This window comes from Elephas maximus, chromosome 4 (genome assembly GCF_024166365.1).
Source record: "Elephas maximus indicus isolate mEleMax1 chromosome 4, mEleMax1 primary haplotype, whole genome shotgun sequence".
Lineage (NCBI taxonomy): Eukaryota > Metazoa > Chordata > Mammalia > Proboscidea > Elephantidae > Elephas > Elephas maximus.
In genome coordinates this window covers 175,973,323-175,993,445 of record NC_064822.1, presented here as the reverse complement: position 1 = coordinate 175,993,445, position 20,123 = coordinate 175,973,323, and the positions used below count along the sequence as shown (strand labels likewise).

The 20,123-nt window shown below is 41.9% G+C and overlaps 1 pseudogene; it reads left to right on the top strand.

Moving 5' to 3' along the window:
* Positions 1-3,825: 3,825 nt before the first annotated feature.
* Positions 3,826-20,123, top strand: part of LOC126076479 (mitochondrial assembly of ribosomal large subunit protein 1-like) — a 49,747-nt pseudogene continuing 33,449 nt past the window's right edge.

The following is a 20,123-nucleotide window of genomic DNA, read 5'->3' as shown; positions in this document are numbered from 1 at the left end:
ATCTAGAAACTCTCCCAGAATTTCCATCCAGCTTGTCAACCTATAATTCATGACTTTTATCTTCCTCCTCTATTTGAGAATGGAGATGTTTCCCTGTATTCTGACCTTACCTGGTATTCTCAATGCCTGAAAGATCCCCAAAGCTGTTCAAACAAATTAAGCTCCATTCAGACTCATACATGTCAAGAAACAAATAGGGATAGTTACAATATCTATGACCAAATAGGAAACCCTGTGGCGTAGTGGTTAAGAAAACTACAGCTGCCAACCAAAAGGTCAGCAGTTCAAATCCACCAGGTGCTCCTTGGAAACCTTATGGGGCAGTTCTACTCTGTCCTATAGGGTCGCTATGAGTTGGAATTGACTTGACCGCAACAAGTTTCTTTTTTTTTTCTAGTTTATGACCAAACACAGTGTATGTGTTGTTTTTCCAACCTCCCTTACTTTGAGGATATGTGCCAAATAATCTGTTAGCAACTCATTGCCACTCCTCCCTTCATGCTCTTCACTACACCATAGGGGCCAGAAGCCTGTGAATGTGAAATACATACCAAAGAATCCTTGACAACTAGAGTCTGCCAGTGACAGAAATTTGCACATGTTTTGGAAAACCAGAAATAAATAGAGAGATAAAGACAGAGGCAGAGGTAAAGAGAGAGAGAGAGAGATGGATGGAAAGATGGATTGAAGAATTAATGGATGAAATTTCAAATTTTCATGGAATCCAGATTTTCTGGAGTCATTGAGGCTAGATGAACCCCTGAAACTATTGGCCTGAGATAATCTTTAAACAATAAACCAAAAATATCCTCTGAAGTCTTCTTTAAAAAAAAAATACCAGAAAACCAAACCCATTGCTGTCAAGTCAATTTCCCAGCAGAACTGCCCCACAGGGTTTCCAAGGCTGTAATCTTTACAGAAGCAGACTGTCCCACCCTTCTCTGCAGAGCAGCTGGTGGGTTCAAACCTCCAATCTTTCAGTTACCAGCTGAGCACTTTAACCACTGTGCCACCACAGATCTTTAACCAAACAATAGTTTAGCTTAATTAGTAAAGAAAGTCTGCCTTGAACATTGTGCTCTTTTAAAGAACTATTTATATGAGATCTAATCATGTTAATGGAGAAGGAACAATCTGGAAAAGGAGGGTGAAAATCGTTGCACAACTTGAAGAATGTAATCAATGTCACTCAATTGTACATTAGAAATTGTTGAATTGGTGTGTTTTGCTGTGTATATTTTCAACAACAAAAATTTTTAAATTAATTATAAAAAAAGTCAACGGGGGGATGGTTGGATAGCTAGCTAGTTAACTACCTAAATAGATAGATAATCACTACTCCTTTGTAAAGAGAAAGAAAATATGTAGGATTTGGCAGATGTGAGATTTTGAATAGCCTCTAGGTATTTCCCTGGGAATCACCCACTCCGGTACTGAAGATTTCTGTAGTGACCGCCAGCGGTTTCCCGAAACCCTCCACTTTCCTGATTTCTTAAAAACTAGCAGAGTAACTGAAAACTAGCTGCACCCTTCCCCGATTTTTTCTCCTCTGGCCTTAGTGTAGTCTTATAAGGATCTAATTCCCTATATTAAATCTCTTGTTGTTGTTGTTAGCTGTTGTTGAGTTTCCTTCAACTCATGGTGACCCCGCGTATGTCAGAGTAGAATTGTGCTCTGTAGGGCTTTCGATGGCTGATTTTTCAGAAGTAGATTGCCAGGCCTTTCTTCTGAAGTGCCTCTGGGTGAACTTCGGCCTCCAAACTTTCTGTTAGCAGCCAGGCATGTTAACTAGTTGCACCACCCATACACTTATTATATGACTTGGCTTGGCTGGGTGATTTGGAGGAGGGTTTAAGGAAGCAGGGCTTTGCTCTGGATAGGAGGCTGCTAGGAAGCAGGGATTGTTCTATGCTTGGGTATCTTAATAAATCTTTTTTTTTTTTTTTTTTATGGGAGGAGCTATAATTGGAAAAGAAGTAGCAGTTGCTCATATTAGCCAGTATGCTGAGTCATCTTTGTGGTCTTGTTTTTATCTTGATCCATAATGGTACACAGTGGCTTTGTCTGACATTGGTATTCAACAAAACTGTTCATGTTCAACAGGAGAACACCAAGGTCTAGCTGTATTAAGCTGGTTCATAGCAATACCAAGACCTAGCTGCTAGATGTCATAGATTGCTTTTCTCTTTCTTAACGTGCACTCAACAAGTGTTTATTGAACACCTACTATATGTCACCTTGAAGACTAAGGTGCATCTGACCAAAGCCGTGGTGTTTTCAGTTGCCTCATATGCAAGAATTGGCGCCTTTGAATTATGGCGATGGTGAAGAATATTGGATATATCATGGACTGCCAAAAGAACAAACAAATCTGTCTTGGAGGAAGTACGGCCAGAATGTTCCTTAGGAGCAAGGATGGTGAGACTACATTTCACATACTTTGGACATGTTATCAGGAGGGATCAGTCCCTGGAGAAGAACATTATGCTTGGCAAAGTCGAGGGTCATTGAAAAAAAGGAAGCCCCTCAATGCGATGGATTGACACACATGGCCGCCACAATAGGCCCGAGCATAACAACAATTGTGAAGATGACCCTGAAGGGGGCAAAAGGCTCTGTCTAGAACGTCTCTCATTCTCATTCTTTAGGTCTTTGTCCATATGTTACCTCCTTAATGGATTCTTTGCCTAACCACCTTTCTTAAAGTGGCCTCTTTGGTTACTCTCTAACTGACAGACATGCTATTTAATTTCTTCATTCACAGAACTTAATCAAATCTGAAATTATCTTTTGAATTTTATTTGTGTACTATTCTCTGTCTTCGTCATAGAATACAAATCTCTTAAAGCACTTGGCATATAGTTGCTGTTGTTGTTAGGTGCTTCGAGTCAGTTCTGACTCATAGTGACCCTATGTGCAATAGAAGGAAACACTGCCCTGTCCTGAGCCATCTTCACAATCATTGTTATGCTTGAGCCCACTGTTGTTGCAGCCACTGTGTCAATTCATCTCATTGAGGGTCTTTCTGCTTTTAGATGGCCCTCTACTTTAAAACGAAACCCTGGTGGTGTAGTGGTTAAGTGCTACGGCTGCTAACCAAAAGGTCGGCAGTTCAAATCCACCAGGCGCTCCTTGGAAACTCTATGGGGGAGTCCTACTCTGCCCTATAGGATCACTATGAGTTGGGATCAACTCAACAACAATGGGTTGGTTGGTTGGTTGGTTGGTTGGTTGGTTGGTTGGTTGGTTGGTTGGTTGGTTGGTTGGTTGGTTGGTTGGTTGGTTGGTTGGTTGGTTGGTTGGTTGGTCTACTTTACAAAGCATGATGTCCTTCTCCAGGGACTGATCCCTCCTGATTACATGTCCAAAGTGTGTGAGACATAATCTCACCATCCTTGCTTCTAAGGAGCATTATGGCTGTATTTCTTCCAAGATGGATTTCTTTATTCTTTTGGCAGTCCACAGTATATTCAATATTCTTTCCCAACACCATAATTCAAAGGCATCAATTCTTTTCTGGTCTTCCTTATTCATTGTCCAGCTTTCGCATGCATATACGGTGACTGAAAACACCATGGCTTGTGTCAGGTGCACCTTAGTTGAAAGTGACATCTTTGCTTTTCAACACTTTAAAGAGGTCTTTTGCAGCAGATTTGCCCAATGCAATGTGCCTTTTGATTTCTTGACTGCTGCTTCAATGGATGTTGATTGATTCAAATTTCTGACCTTTTGGTTAGCAGCCGAACTCTTAACCACTACTCCAACCAGGTTTTTTGTCCCTCACCTGGGCCCCCTTAACTGGCTTTCTGAGACGCTAGGGATGAGATGGCTCAGAGAGTACAGCACCAGAGGAAGAAGTGGCTGAGGATAAATATTGGGGACATTCACATCAGTGAAGAAAGACATAATAGAAAAAGTAAATGAGAGAGGTCAGAGAGTTTGGAGGAGAACCAGGAGAAAGCTACTTCATTTATCCTCCTTCCAGAAAAATGCCAGAATTATCAGACATCCTATCTCTTGCTCTTCTGCCCTTTGGAGTCCCCTTCAGCAGACAGCTAATTTCTTTAGAATGTTAAATACTTCACCAATTGGTGTAAACAGCCCCAGCGTGCACATCCAACACCTATCATGCAGGCTAAACTATTAATACGGAGGAGAAGGGGAACAGCAAAGAGAAAATCAAGTCTAATTCAATTTTTTCCCCCAAGAAAAGTATGTCAGTATAGAGTGCTGTGTCTTATTAGCCTCTGGAGGCATCTCCATCCAAGAGAATTAGCTTCTTTTCTTGGAAACAGCACTAGCAGCCTAAACACCTCCTATAATGAGATCTTTGTTGCCTCAATTATTTCTAGCATGGCTATCGCTAATTCAAGTGTTAAGAGTTTAAGGCAAATAAGAGGAAGGTGGGTGCACTTATTCTGATTGTCAGTTTCTTGATCTAAAACAATGGGTATAATACTAGCTCTCAGGGTTGTTAAGAGAATTAAATGACAGAATGTCAAGTTCTTCCAGTGGTCCTGGCATATAACCCATTGCTGTCAAGAAGATTCCGACTCATACAGAAACCAAACCTGTTGCCATAGAGTTGATTCCAACTCTTAGTGAACCTACAGGGCAGAGTAAAACAGTCTCATTGGGTTTCCAAGGAGTGGCTGGTGGATTCAAAGTGCCGACCTTTTGGTTAGCAGCTGAGGTCTCAACCACTGTGCCATGAGGGTTCCTAGTTAATTAACAGGTAGCTATTTTTTTTATTACTAGAAAACTAGATACATGAACTCCTTGGAATATTTTTTATTTTTCTATCTTTAGCACTTAGTATTTGCCTTCATGAAACTTTTTTGGGTGCAAGATCATACACAAATAGCCAAGTGAAATATAAAATGTGACAAATGGAGGTAAATCCTATGGACAAAAACTAAGGTGGGGAAGGTGCATAACAGGAGGATTGTAATTTAAAATAGGAAGGCAGGCAAGGCTCGTTGCCAGTGAACATGTTTCCTGTTACTCACAGCTGAGGGCATCCTTTGGGCTATAGAAGTTGCCTCTTATGGCTTGGTGGTTGTCATGGAGGAGCTTGTAGTTGGTAGGGAATACAGTCAGGTAATGAGACGATGATATTTTGTACGTGTGTGCTACTGTAGGAGAATGCATAGGCTGCTAAAGAAGCAGAAAGGTGTGCCAGGCAGGCAATGAGGTTGACTAGATCCCTGAATGCCTTCTGTGCTATGATGCCTTGCCTCCTTTAATGCTGGCTCCAAGCCAGCCATTTAACATTCAACACTTTCTACATGTACAGTTCAGTGACACTGGTTACATTTTTTGCATTATGTCACTATTCTCGCTATCTCTACCCATATTTTATCACCAGCGTCAACTTAGACCCTCTGTCCCCTAAACTTCTCTACTGTGTTTTAGAGTTGCTGTTGTCAATTTGATCTTATGTAGATAATATAGATAATTCTTTAAAAGAGTATATGGCTCAAGGCGAACATTCTTTACTAGTTGAGCTCAACTGTTGTTTAAAGATGACTTCATGGGGTAGTTTCTGTTCAAGACTTAAAGATTATCTCAGGGCGATAGATTCAGGGGTACTCCCAGTCACAACTGGCCCAAAGACTGGACTCTTTTAATAAGACTTTACAAAGAGTTATTGAATCATAGGGAAATAAACACAAGGGAACAATAAATCTAGGATTTGTGTTATCCAATGTGGTAGCCACTAGCTGCTTTGCTGCAACCATTCCAAAATGCTTCCTGAATTTATCAGGCTCTTTCATACTTCCCAGCATTTGCATGTGCCCTCCCTCTGCCTGTAACTCCCTTTTCCCCTTCCCCACTTGTTCTTCAAGTCCCTCTGTGGCCCAAGCAGTTTGTGCTCAACTACTAACCCAAGTACTAATCTAAAGTTTGGTGTTTCAAACCCACCCAGCAACACTGTGAAAGAAAGGCCTGGTAATTTGCTTCCATAAAGATTACAACCAAGACAACTGTGTGGAGCAGTTCTACTCTGTCACACATGGAGTTGCTATGAGTTGGAATCAACTCCATGGCAACATATTTGAGTTTTTGCCCTGGTGGTGCAGTGGTTAAGTGCTTGGCTGCTAACTGAAAGGTTAGTGGTTTGAATCCACCAGCTGCTCTGCAAGAGAAAGTTGTGGGAGTCTGCTTCTGTAAAGATTACAGCCTTGGCTACCCTATGGGGCAGTTCTACTCTGTCCCATAGGATTGCTATGGGTCAGAATTGACTCGACAGCAATGGGTTTATTCTTCAAGACCCAGCCCAGGGCCAGTGGGGTCACTAGGGTTGGTGTCAGCCAGTGCAGTAACTCATGGTATCACCCCACCCCCTGGCCATGGATCTCCTCTAGTACCAGACCATACAGAATCCTTAGTAATGTTTTTTGTACTAATGTTACTTGTAAATTGATATTCTCATATATCACTCCTTCTTTTCCTTTAATGACTACTTCATTCTCTAAAAAGTAATTGATATGGGTTCACAAATACTAATTACCACAATATTGTAGCTAAAACACCAGGAAATTTGACAAAATCAGTGACTATAAAAACATTGGCAGGAACAAAAACAACAGTAAATTGGCATAGGGTCACTATGAGTCAGAATTGACTCGACAGCAACAGGTTTGGTTTTTTTAGCCTTGTATGTATGTTGATGCATGTAAACTGGGTTTATGAAAAATGTTTTTGTTGTTATAACTAACTACGTGGATATTTTTATACACAGTCATTTTGGTGTCACCCCCTCTGACAGTGTCACCTGATGCAGTCAGCACCCCCCGTACCCATCTAGTGATGCCACTGCCCAGAGCTCAGCCCCTGCACCACTTCCCCCCTTTCCCAATCTCAGGAAGATTTCATAGCTTGTAAATGGAAGCTGAGACTCCACCAGCCTTGCTTTCTATGATTACACTTCAACAAAGGAAAAACATTCTTTGCTAAGTCAACAATCAAGCTTGAATTCATTCCTTTGCTTAATTCTCATTTCCAAATGGCAGGTGTTCTTAAAATGAGTCATGGCACAACTTGGTCAGGTGGGCAGCCCCCATTCTGTAGGAATCCTTTGAATTGGATTTCTCAAGCAGCTGGGGCTGCAAGGGGCTGCTTGAGGTCCCCTAGGAGAACTAGGGCACCCTAGGCTCTTCCCACAGGACCCTTGATGGTGTTCTCTTTTCCTCCTCCAGAATTGTGGGGGCTAAAATAAGCTCAAAGGCTGAGAAAGGAGTGAGTCAGAACCTTCAGAATGGAGCAATCACTGCAAGGCTGCTGCTTGTAAGAAACACCCCCAGTGAGCCTGAGCTGTTTATGCCAAGAGCTGTAAATCTGAAAAATGCACTTTCCCAAGACAGGTTGGGAGCAGGCTCCCCTTCCTGCAGATGGGATGGTGCTTCATAGGGTGGAAACTTTCCATGCCAGTATAAGAGGAGGGGCACCTGTGCCTTTGAGCAGGAAGAGCTTGGTGACAATGGAGAAGGAGCCTGGGCTGAAAGCCAGGTGACTTGAGGCTTAGTCCCAGTTTTATTGCTTACCAAAACCAAAAAAACCCAACCCACTGCCTTAGAGTAGATTCCAACTCACAGCAACCCTATAGACCAGAGTAGAACTGCCAGCTATGTCAAATTAGGTATGTTTCTTAGCATCAATGGGATTCCCTTTTCCCAGTTACAAAATGAAAACAGGAGCCGAGATGATTTCCAAGTTTCTCTCTGGTTCTGGCATTCTTATGGCTTATCTGAGCAACCTTCCCCCCACCCCCCTGCCCCAGGTGCTAGGTCTCCAAGTTCACTCTCAGCCCCTCCCTGGAAAGGTGGAGAAAGGCATTCCAACATTGCCTATAGCAGCTGTTCCTCAATTTGGCAAGGCTCAATGAGCACCCACTGATAGGATGCCTATGCTATGCCAGGCATCTGTGAAATGTCTGGGGATACAGAGATGAAAGCTTCTGGTCCTTTCAAAAACTCATTCCCCAGCATAGTGAGGGTATGGATGGAAGATGTGGACAAGAAAAATGGCCAGCAACACAGATCCCTTTGCAACACCCTGGGTGAATGGTACAGACAAGAGCTCACCATGAGGACTAGACCACAGTAGCCTGATAGTTAGGAAAGGCCACCCCAGGGAGATGGGTTTCAGCTGGGAGTTTCATTTTGTTACTAGATATTCCCCCTCAGTGAAAAGTTTTATTGAGACAAAGGTCAGTATGAAAAGAACAATCAAACCAAACCCATTGCTGTTGAGTCAATTTCGACTCATTGTGTGACCCTGTGGGACAGAGTAGAACTTCCCCAATAGGGTTTCCAAGGAGTGGCTAGTGGATTCGAACTGCTAAGCTTTTGGTTGGCAGCTGTAGCTCTTAACCACTGTGCTACCAGGGCTCCATAAAATGACCAGAGAGGTCAAAATTTGTTTTCTTCAAATGGCTTAGCATTTCAATATCCACACAGTTTTCCCTAGACAGTGAGAATAATTTAGGACTGGTGATCATCCCCAGAGTCTCCCCATAATTCGGAGATGACTCATTCATACACAGTGATGGGGTGACTCAGCTGAGAACACTTCCAGTGCCAAGATTAAGGAATTGAAAAAATTCTAAAAATTATGATAATATTTATGCTTTTTATCTCATAGCTGTACAACTGTCAGCACTTCCAAAATGTTCTTCAATCTTTTGAAAATATGTATGGCATTTGCATTTTAAACTACATTTAGAAACAAATATTAATTTTTAATCACATACTTTAATACTTAAAATCTCATGAGGCTTCATTAAATTTTATGGTTTTTCACAATCCTGAATTTTTTTGGCTTCAACATTTTGAAGTTTTAAAAATAAAATAAGGAAAGTTTAAGATAATATCAGACATACGACCATTACCCATTGCCGTTGAGTTGATTCCAACTTGTAGCGACCCTATAGGACTGAGTAGAACTTCCCCATAGGGTTTACAAGGCTGTAATCCTTAAGGAAGCAGATTTCCACATCTTTCTCCCACAGGGCAGCTGGTGGGTTGGAACCACTGACCTTTCGTTTAGCAGCTGAGTGCTGAACCACATACAGAAGACTGACCTATACACACACACAGCCTGGGTAAGCTGGCTGTGAGCTGGTGCATGGTGGGGAGGGTAGGATGAGGGGTGGGAGGGAATCAGGGAAGAAGGTGGACTTTTCCTTAGGGGTCAGGGAAACTAACAGAGATATATGAGTGCGTCAATTTTGTATCAGAGAAAGCTCCCTCACACAGTAGGGTGGAAGCTTTGGGCTTATTTAGAAATCTTTCATCGTTACATGTGGCAAATAATAACAATAATCACTAATATTTGTAGAATCTGCTCAGAACTGTACATGCATTGTCCTTTAATTACCACAAAAATCCTCTAAGGTTTATATTATTATTACCGGAAGGCAGTAGAATATAATTATTATGAATGCATGTTCTGATGCTAAATAAACTATGTGTTAAGATTCCAGCTCCACACTTACCTGTTGTTGTTAAGTCAAGTTGGCCCCTGGCTCATGGCAACCCCATGAACAAAGGAATAAAGTGCTGCCTGATCCTGCTCCATCCCCACGATCAGTTGCAGGTTGGACCATTGTGGTTCTTCATTGACTGTATTTTGGAAGTAGATCACCAGGCCTTTCTTCCTAGTCCATCTTAGCCTGGAAGCGCCACTGAAACCTTTTCAGCATCATAGCAACACACAAGCCTCCGCTGACAGATGGATGGTGGCTACGCACAAGGTACATCTGCCAGAAATCCAGCCTGGATCTCCCTCACGGAAGGTGGGAATTCTACCACTGAACCACCAGTGCTCCCATATTTCTAAAAGTGTAAGTTTAGGCAAGTAACTCAGCTTTTCCATGCCTCAATTTTCTTACCTTTATAATGAGAGGAAACCCCGGTGGCATAGTGGTTAAGAGCTACGGCGGCTAACCAAAAGGTCGGCAGTTTGAATACACCAGGCGCTCCTTGGAAACTCTATGGGGCTGTTCTACTCTGTCCTATAGGGTCACTACGAGTCGGAATCTACTTGACAGCAGTGGGTTTGCTTTGGTTTTTTGGTTTTATAATGGATGATAAAAATGCCAAGGTCATGGGGTTGTGGCAAAAATAAAGGGCGATTCTTTCTATACGGTGTTTAGAATAACAACTCTTTTGACACAGGGTGTTTAATAAGTATTACCTTCTATTGGCCCATTTCTCAGGGAAGGAAGCTGAGGCTTGGAGAGGAAGAGTCACGTTTCCAATATTACACAGATAGTAAGCTGAAAATTCTGTATTCAAACCCAGGAATGCTACAAATTCTGGATTTAACCCCAGGAATTCTAATCACAAGTTCTTCACCACTGTCTTAGTTACTTAGTGCTGCCACAACACAAATACCAATCAGTGGATAGCTTTAAAGAACAAGATTTTATTGTCTCACAGTGTCGGAGGCTAGACATCCAAACCAGGGCATCAGCTCTGACGGAGGGTCTTTCCTTGTTGGTAGACCCAGGCGTTCTTTGGCTTGTAGAGGAATCTTCACAGAACATCTATCTTCCCCCTATGTGTGTGTGTGTCTGTTTTTCCTTTTATAAGAGACTACTCAGAAAGGATTAGTTTTAGGACCCACCCTAATCTGGCATGATGACATTAACTCAACAAAAGAAAAACCCTTTTCCCAGCAAGGTCACATTCACAAGTAAAATTCACAAGTACCAAAAATAAAATTTAAAAACCTGTTTCTGTAGATTCCAACTCATAGTGACCCTATAGCACAGAGTAGAACTGTCCCATATGGCTTCCAAGGAGCATCTGGTGGATTCAAACTGCTGACCTTTTTGGTTAGCAGAAAAGCTCTTAACCGCTGCATCACCAGGACTCTGTTCTTCACAAGTACAGGGGTTAGGAATTCAACATCTTTTGAGTGGGACACAATTCAATCCAAGCCAGGTTTGTTTGGTCAAGTGTGGGTCTTTCTCTTAAGCTCTTGTAAAGTTTTGGTCAGCTTCACTGTGTTCCAAGAATGTTCTTAAATCACCTTCCCCAAAAGTCCAGTCTGAGAAGTATGAGGTATTGTTAATCTGTTTGGTTGTTGCTACCTTCAGGAACCTGATTAATTAATGAATGGATTAATCAAATGTTTATTCCTTTATTGAGCCGTTACTAAGTGTCAAGCACAGTTTTTACTATTTCACGTAAATTATCTCAGGCACCCTCCACCGCCAAATGTGTGTTACTATTCCCATTTTATAAGTTAGAAAATTGATTCTCAGAAGAGTTGAGTAACTAGCCCAGACCACACAATTATTGTTGATTTCCCAACACCCACTCCACAGCATCTTCAGGGGCAGTGCCTGATCAGTCTGAGCTAATCATGGAGATCACACCCCAATTTTCTGTGAGAAAACCCAGGTCTAAGCCAATTTGTGCACAGCACTCTGTTGGCCACTGGGGTCAATTCATAAATGATCATAAAACCCAATTTGAACCAGCTGGCACTCCTGCAAAAATTTCCCTCACTCTCCAGAGGATGCTTCAACAGCAGACAGATTTACCCTCTGTTATGGATTGAACTGTGTCCCTCCTCCAAATATGGGTTGAAATCCTAATTATTGTACCAGTACATATGACCCTGTTTGAAAATAGGGGTTTCTTTTGTTATGTGAATTAAGTCATACCAGAACAGGGTGGATCCTAAACCTAATCACCTCTGAGTTAGAAAAAGAGCAGAATAGATACAGCGACACACACAGGGGGAAGACAGATGCCAAGGAACACCAAGGAATCCAAAGGATTGCCAGAAGACACCAGAAACCAGGAGAGAGGCTCACAGAAGGATTGACATGGCTGAGACCCTGATTTGGCCTCCAGAACTGTGAGAAAATAAATTTTGTTATGGCAGCACTAGGTAACTAATACACCTCTGACATTGTTGTGTGTGAATTTGAGGCCTGGTGGTGTCACACCCATCTTACTACTAGCCTGAGGGTAGCACTGATACACGGCAGAGGGTATGGCCAGGAAAGAATCACTGGAACCACTGATTAAGCCAATCCTGAAGCTTCCAGTTATATGGGCCAACACATGTCCTTCTTGTTCGAATCAGTCTGAGTAGGGATTTCTGCACTGCCACCAAGGTGGAGAGGTCACATCCAAACTGGGACAACATACCAATCCATGCCTTCTTTCAGTGCCCGACTGCAGACATGGGTTTTCCACTGATGTTGTTTACAATCTGGCAGGAAGCTTTTGGCATTCTGCTATAGTAACAGATTTGATCACCAATCACAATGCCAAAGGGATGGTGGTTTGAGTCATTGTTTATCTGTTGGCCTGATTCATCCATAATAAATGTGTATTGCTTAGATAATACGAACAGCAAAAGGGAAAATTCCACATGAAGCAGAGATAAACAAAATAGCTCTGCTAAAAAAGAAGGCTTACATAAAGATCAAGTTGTATGATACACATTTAACATGTTTAAAAAAAAAGTTAAACTGGACAGGGTCAAGGCACTGAGCCTTTTGTCACACCATGAGACATACCTATACTCTTTGAGGTCTACTATTTAATCAGGAGGAGCAGGTTGCAGCTATTATCAAACCTCTCTGATTTTCCCAATCAATAGAAGACCTAACATAAAAACACCCTAAGACAATTTCTGAGGGCAATGGGTCCAGCTAGTAAGAGAGGTCCTACAACTTCATGTGATTATCATGACAGTAAAAGCCACAGAGGAGACCTGTCACCCACTGGAAAGTTGCCATCATACTTCTGCTGCTTTCTTTTCTTATTTCAGAGCTGGTAAGTTTGTGTTGGAGCTCTCAAAATATTTTCCTAGACCCTTGGAAAACTTGGAGGCTCCAGAAACTGTTATCATAGAGTCAAATGACTAAAACAGCCCTGGTGAATAAGAGGAGACCTGGTGGTGCAGTGGTTAAGTGTTCAGCTGCTAACCAAAAGGTCAGCAGTTTAAATCCACCAGCCACTCGCTGGAAACCTTATGGAGCAGTTCTACTGTGTCTTTATAGGGTCGTCGCTATGAGTCAGAATTGACTCAACAGCAACAGATTTTTTTTTTTTTTTTTTTTTTTTAGTGAAAGAGAAGAACAGTTGAGAGCATCTGCTTGGCTAGTAGGCAAGGGGGCAGATAGAGTCATCTCTGTTTTCCCAGGTTTTGCTCAGTACCTGGCATGTGGTGGGCATCCAGTACTTGTGAGCAGATTCCTGTTACTGCTGAGATAGGAAGGGAGGCTGCAGTCACATGAGTGTTTGCCTTTTAGACAAATCAGGTGGAGAGATTTAGGCCAAAACCTGTGGACACAAGGGGGCCATGCTACACAATTTTTTTCTTGTATTTGTTTTTCTAGGTATAGGGCAGCTGGCAACATAACTAACTTAAAAATTTTTTTTCCTATGTGCCTGACACTGTGCTGATTAGTCCTGTTTACACATAATGATCTCAATAAAACCACAAAAACTCTAAGAGGTAAGTACAACCTTTGTTATATTTTACAGATAAGGATGGACCTACGTCATTGTTATTGTTGGGTGCCATTGAGTCAATTCCAACTCATAGCCACTCTACGCACAACGGAACGAAACACTGCCTGGTCCTGCATCATCCTCACAATCAGTGTTATGCTTGAGCTCATTGTTGTAGCCACTGTGTCAATCCATCTCCTTGAAGGTCTTCCTCTCCTTCGCTGACCCTCTACTTTACCAAGCATGATATCCTTCTCCAGGGACTGGTCCCTCCTGCTAACGTCTCCAAGTATATGAGATGAAGTCTCCCCATCCTCGCTTCTAAAAAGCATTCTGGCTGTACTTCTTCCAAGACAGATTTATTCGTTCTTTTGGCAGTCCATGATATATTCAATATTCTTTGCCAACATCATAATTCAAATGCATCAATTCGTCTTCGGTCTTCCTTATTCGTTGTCTGACTTCCGCATGCATATGAGGCAATTGAAAACACCATAGTTTGGGTCAGGCACGCCTTAGTCCTTAAAGTGGTATCTTCGCTTTTTAACACTTTAAAGAAGTCTTTTGCAGCAGACTTTCCCAATGCAATACACTGTCTGATTTTTTGACTACTGCTTTCATGGGTGTTGATGGTGGATCCAAGTAAAAAGAAATCCTTGACAACTTCAATCTTTTCTTCATTTATCATGATGTCGCTTATTAGTCCAGTTGTGAGGATTTTGTTTTCTTTAAGTTGATGTGTAATCTTTACTGAAGGCTGTAGTCCTTGATCTTCATCAGTAAGTGCTTCAAGTCCTCTTCACTTTCAGCAAGCAAGGTTGTGTCATCTAAATAATTCAGGTAGTTAATGAATCTTCCTCTAACTCTGATGCCCCCTTCTTCTTCATATAGCCCACCTTCTTGGACTATTTGCTCAGAATACAAATTGAATAAGTATGGTAAAAGCATACAACATTGACACACAACTTTCCTGCCTTTAAACCATGTAGTATCCCCTTGTTCTGTTTGAACGACTGCCTCTTGGTCTAAGTACAGGTTCCTCATGAGCACAATTATTTTGGAATATCATTCTTCAAAATGTTATTCATAATTTGTTATGACCCACACAGTTGAATGCTTTTGCATAGTAAATAAAACACAGGTAAGCATCTTTCTGGTATTCTCTGCTTTTAGTCAGGATCCATCTGACATCAGCAATGATATCCCTCATTCCAAGTCCTCTTCTGAATCTGGCTTGAATTTCTGGCAGTTCCCTGTCAATGTATTCCTACAACTGCCTTTAAATGATCTTCAGAAAAATTTTACTTGTGTGTGATATTAATGATATTGTTTGATAATTTCTAGATTCTGTTGGATCACCTTTCTTTGGAATGGGCATAAATATGGATCTCTTCCAGTCAGTTGGCCAGGTAGCTTCTTCCAAGTTTCTCGGCATAGATGAGTGAGCACCTCCAGTGCTGCAACCATTTGTTGAAATATCTCAGTTGGTATTGCATCAATTCCTAGAGCCTTGTTTCACGATCAGGATTTCTCAAGCTGAAAGAACTGAAGAAAAAATTCAAGCCTCAATTTGCTATAGTGAAAGATTCTATGGACAAAATACTGAGTGACACAGGAAGCATCAAAAGAAGGTGGAAGGAACACACCAAACCATTGTACCAAAAAAAAATTGTTTGACATTTCAGGAGGTAGCATATGATCAGGAACCAATGGTTCTGAAGAAAAAAGTCCAAGCTGCACTGAAGACATTGGCAAAAAAAGGACGGACCTATAAACAATATAATAATAAACGAAGAAGAATTTGAATTTGTCAATGATTTCATTTTGCTGGAATCAACAATCAACGTCAAGAAATTGAACCACGTATTACATTGGGCAAATCTGTTGCAAAAGACCTCTGTAAAGTTTTAAAAAGCAAAGATGTTGCTTTGATGACTAGCGTGGGCCTGACCAAAGCCATGGTCTTTTCAGTTTCCTCATGTACATGTGAAAGCTAGACAATGAAAAATGAAGACCAAAAAAGAATTGATGCATTCAAATTGTGCTGGCGAAGAATATTGAACATACCGTGGTCTGTCAGAAGAACAAACAAATTAGTCTTTGAAAAATACAATGAGGTTGTTCCTTAGAAGCGAGGGTGGTTAGGCTTCAGCTCACTTACTTTGGACATGTCATCAGGAAAGACCAATTGCTATAAAAGTACATGTTTGGTAGAGGGCTAGGGAAAACAAGAGAAATCCTAAATGAGATTGGCTGATACAATAGCTGTAACGATTGACTCAAACATACCAAGGATCATTTAGATGGTGCACCAAAACTTGTTGCTGTCAAGTAAATTCCAACTCATAATTACCCTATAGGACAGAGTAGAGCTGCCTCATAGGGTTTCCAAGGAGCAGCTGGTGGATTCGAACTACTGACCTTTCAACTGGTAGCCAAGTTCTTAACCACTGTGCCACCAGGGCTCAGAGCTGGGCAGTGTTTTGTTCTGATGTACATAAGGTTGCCAGGAGGAGCCAACTTGAGGGCAACAACAACAATACAGCAGATAAGGAAATTGAACCTGGATAAGTAAAGGGACATGAACAAAGTCACACTGCAGAGCAGGAACTCAAACAGCTTTGTCAGATGCCAAGGATCCAGCCTTCCCTAGAGTTTTCAAGTGAGGGGGTGAGTGCTACGTCTAGGGGGTAGAGAGGTAGAGAATCCTTTGAAGTTGATTTCTGGAACTTTGGCTTCTTGTGGTCGCTGCATCCTTTTTGCTCTCCTGCAAGAGTCCTTTCTGAGCCTCTGACTCCCCAGAGCTGATCCCAGGTGCCCCTTCATTGCTAAGGACCATCATCTGGCTGGGCTTTGCCAAGGGCACTAATAAAACAGCTTCTGTGATGACAACCATGCAAAAGTAGACAAGGAAAAGACTGATTCGGAAGGCAGAAACCCACTCTCCAGCTGGAGCCAAACTCCTGACCTTCCTATGCACAAAGGCATCAGCTTTCTTTTCTCCTATTGATTAGATCAATTTCAGCCTCATAAACAGTCCCTCCCTATAGCCACATTTACCTGCTGTTGTTTTTAATCTCAACAAAGTCATAGCAACAAAGCTCAGAGGAAACATCAGTGTCTGGAATCAGATAGGTGTGTGTTTACATCCCAATTCTGCCACTTGATAATAGAACGCTGCAATTCTCAGCTGTTCACTTGAGGTCAACTTCCTCTTCTGTAGTGGGCTGGGGATGAATTAAATGATGCACAGAAACCCTACAAATGCATTTAATTATGTAAGAATTTGTGTGCTTTTGGAGGAAGTATGAGGCAGAAACACAACAGAGATGCATTAATTTTCTCCCAGGGATGAGGATGGAAGGTAGGGAAGAGTGTTCCAGCTGAAGGAACAGACATGTAAGGTGTAGGTGAGACAGGGTTAACTGTGCTGGCAGAACAAAAGAACTGTTAAAAGATTACCATCCAGAAGTTGGGTAAACAGGAACCACATCCTGTCAACATCAGATAAGGTTGAAACAACCCGTAAATTAGTATCTTCTTCTTAGTGTTTTTCTAGTCCCTTGCCCCTTTACTGGCTCCCGCATGTGCAGAAGAATAAAGTATGACCGCTGTTTAACCTTCCTTAGATGGTTGGGTATATTTAACCTGGAGCCCTGGAAGCAGAGTCATTAAGAACTTGGCTGCTAACCAAAAGGTCAGCAGTTTGAATCCATCAGCAGCTCCTTGGAAATCATATGAGGCAGTTCTACTCTGAAGATGGTGATGTAGTGCCAAAGATCAGTGCGCTTGCGCTATAGCCCATACTAAGTGATGCCAAGGGCTGCCGAGAGGACTCCATCTTGAATATCTGCAGGTTCCATCTTGGATTCCAGATGCCGCGCAGCCTAATTAACATGCACCATCATTCTGAGAAATACCCGCCCCTTGAAAGAAGGCCATTAAATAGTCATTACTCTATTGTCTCCACCGAACCCATATAAGCCCTAGCCTTGCTCCCCTTTTCAAGTCAGCCTTTTGGAGTGGCTTACTCCCCCGTTGACTCCTTTTGCTTGACTCAAGCAAAATAAAGCTTGCTGAAGATAAAGTTTGTCTTTCCCGTGTATTCTTACTTGGGAAAGGACAAGGACTCTTTGTGTCAGATTGGCAATTGGTAACACAGGGACAAATGAAATCCAATAGAACTAGATCATAAAATATGGAAAAGGGATTATGGGGAGATAAAATGAGGCTGGAGAGCTCAGGGTAGCCCAGAAAGTTTATGACCATATAACAACTTAGCACATTATCATAAGAGAAATGAGGAGCTACTAAAGGGTTTTAATCAAGGGAGTAACATGACTTATTTGTATTATTTACATTTTACACTTAAAGACTACTGAGGCTAAGAAAGGAGAAGTGATTTGCCCAGAGTATTTGTTCTATTGCTCATAGAACATAGTTTTATGACTTGCTAGTCTACAACTTTGGGAAAGTTATTTAACTTCTCTAAGCCTCATTCCCCCTTCCCCTTGCCTGCCAATTCCCCGGTTGTTTATGGAGACTAATAACCTAGCCACCCTGGTGGAGCTGGGTTTCAAAGCCTGGCAGTTGACCGTAGTGCATTCAGATACAGAAGCCACACTCTGGTTCAAAACCTCATTCTGCAACTTACTAACTTTATGTCTTTGGGCAAGTCACATAATGGTGTGCCTCAGTTCTGTAAAATGGGAATATTAATAATATCTAGGGGTTGTTGTGAACTGTGGGGCAGTTCTACCCTGGCCTGTAGGGTGGCTATGAGTCAGAATTGACTCATCGGCAGTGGGTGGGTAGGTGTTGTTGTGAGGATTAAATTAGCTAATACACGTTAAGGGATTAGACCAGTATCTGGTATATAGTGAATGCTAGTTGATGTTAATATTATTGGTAGGAATAGTGTTACTATTTGATTTTGCTAAGATATTAGTACTTATGCCGGCAAAGTTCATTAAAGGGGAAAAAATGGGTTTTTAAGGGCAGGCAGATTTATTCTGAGGATCAAAGTAGCTAATACATGTAAAACACTCAGAAAGTGCCTGGAAAGTAAGAACTTATGTCCGTGTTTAGCTGTTATTATCTACAAATTTCAGAGCATAAGCTCTTACTGCTATTTTCTACTTTTTCACACTACATTATTGTGTCTAAAATCTCATCATCAGTTTCATGGGTATCCTTCTGTACTTTTCAAACAACCATACTCACCTGTTTCTGTTTTATTTTCATTCTTAAATGTAGGTAAAAAAACAAACTAAAAAAAGACCCAAAAAACCACTACCTTTGAGATGATTTTACCTCATAACAACCCTATAGGACAGAGTAGCCCTACCGCACAGGGTTTCCAAGGCTATAAAACTTTATGGAAGCAGACTGCCACATCTTTCTCCCATGGAGTGGCTGGTGGGTTCAAACCACCAACCTTTCAGTTAGCAGCTGAGTGCTTTAGCCACTGTGCTACCAGGGCTCCTAGGTTAAACATAAAACCAAAACCCCATTGTTGTTGAGTCAATTTCAACACATAGCAACTCTACAGGACAGAGTAGAACTGCCTCATATGATTTCCAAGGAGCTGCAAATGGATTCAAACTGCTGACCTTTTGGTTAGCAGCCAAGTTCTTAATGACTATGCTTCTAGGGCTCCAGGCTAAATATACCCAACCCAATGCCACTGAGTCAATTACTACTCATAGCGATCCTATAAGACAGAGTAGAACTAAACCAAAACCAAAACCAAACCAAACCCATTGTCATTGAGTCAATTCCTACTCATAGTGACCCTATAGGACAGAGTAGAACTGCCCCACACGGTATCCAAAGAGGGGCTGGTGGATTTGAACTGCTGACCTTTTGGTTAGCAGCCAAACACTTAACCACTGTACCACCAGGGCTCCAGAGCAGAGCTGTTGTTGTCATTGTCATTTGATGCTGTCAAGTCAGTTCTGACTCATAGTGACCCTATATACCACAGAGCAAAACACTGTCCAGGCCTTCAACATGCTCACGATCCTTGTTATGCTTAAGCCCATTGTTGCAGCCACTGGGTCAGTCCATCTTGTTGAGGGTCTTATTCTTTTTCACTGACCCTGTCCTTCTCCAGGGACTGATTCCTCCTGATAACATGTCCAAAGTATGTAAGATGCAGTCTTACCATCCTTGCTTCTAAGGAGCTTTCTGGTTGTACTTCTTCCAAGACAGATCTGTTCGTTCTTTTGACAGTCCATGGTATATTCAATATTCTTCACCAACACCACAATTCAAAGGTGTCAGACTGAGTTTTGGCTGCATGATGCATGGCCATAGACCATTTCACCTCTCCAAGCCTCTCCTTTCTCATTATAAAAAAAGTGAAGATGCAAATAAAAGTACCTGATCTGCTTATGTGGTAGCCATAGAACTGCACCTCTAGGATCTCCTTCAAGAGAGAATCTACCCCCAGGAGTACAGTGAGATGCAGGAGTGGGTTGCAGCACCTTTGAGATCCACAAGCTCTTTCCAGGCAGCTCTCAGCAATGGGAGGAGGTTCTAGGGCCTGCTCATTGCTGCCCAGGTCCTCTACAGGCAATGTTCATGCTGTAGGTCCCAGCTGAGGCTGGCAAAGACTTTTTTAGAGCTGCTGTG